Here is a 1,347-nt window from a genome sequence, read left to right on the forward strand (position 1 = left end):
AAAATTAATTATATCCTTAGAAAAAAAAATAAAAAAGGGGAGGACGGGGAATTTTTTTATTTTTTTTTATTTGTAAAGGAAAGTTGGTTTGGTGTGTCGTCGTAATAAAATAACTGAAAAGAAACGGAAACCGCGATGGTTGACAAAAAAAAAGAAAGAAAGAAAGAGAAGAAAGAGAAGAAAGATAATAAAATTAATTTATATAAAAGTAAAAAATGAAAAAAGCCTAAAAAAACGGGTTCAAAAGCAAAGGATATCCCTAAAATTGGGTTAACCCGTAAAAAAAAAAAGTAAAAGAAAAAAGAAAAAAAAAAATTAAAAATGTTTTTTTTTTTTTTTTTTTTTTTTTGCGTTCGAAACGTTGTTGAACGCGTTTCAAAAAAAAATAAAAAATAAAAATGTTAATTATGATGATAATAATAAAATTATAACTAATTACCTCCTCCAGTATTATGATTTCCAAAAAACAAGTCAAAAAATCTTGAACATTTTATTCCGGATACGAAAAACATGAAAAAAAAAATTATAACGATCGAACACTTGTTGTTGTATTTCTAAAAAAAAAAAAAAAAAAAAAAAAACACAAATTTGAAAAATAATAATAATAATGATAATAATATTAATAATAAAAAGAAAAAATAGAAAATTTTGTTTGTTGACCTACCATATTTGTTCTTCAATTGCTGACTCGAACCAAAACAAAGTCACCTAATTTATGTTTTATAGGACGTTTCTTACCACGTTCGTTCGACTTCAACTTCCGGAGAACTTTGATATATCTAAACATAAACAAATATCCATGTTTTTTGTTTTTGTTTTTTGTTTTTGTTTTTAACGAATAAAAAAAAAAAAAAAAAAAAAAAAAGATAGAAAGTATTATTTTTTTACATTTTTTTTTATTTGGTGTGTGTGTAAAGACTCGAGGGCATTTTCAAAATGGGGGAAGGGGGGCCTCACTTAAATTTTCGAACGGATTTCAATTAACACATTTTTATATTTTCTGGTGACACGAGGGTATCGAAACAAACAACTTTAGTTGTTCGGTCTTTTTATGATTTTATAACCATCATTTTTTTTTTTTTTTTTCAAGTTATTCCAACTCACCGCTCCCAACTTCTTTTGCGCAACTTTTTTTCGTTATTTTTTATATTAAATCTGTCATTTATCGATACTTTTTAAATTAAAAATTATAGTTTTTTATTATACAATGATTTCTATACGATCCGCTTTTACTTTTTTCAATTATTTCATACGTTTTCTTTTTTTTTTTCCTAAATGAATAAGTAACCGATTCGCTTCGATTTTTTTTTATTTTAAATTAATATTAATTAACATTAAAATTAATTA

This window comes from Pediculus humanus, genomic scaffold (assembly GCF_000006295.1).
Source record: "Pediculus humanus corporis 1103172107371 genomic scaffold, whole genome shotgun sequence".
Classification (NCBI taxonomy): domain Eukaryota; kingdom Metazoa; phylum Arthropoda; class Insecta; order Psocodea; family Pediculidae; genus Pediculus; species Pediculus humanus.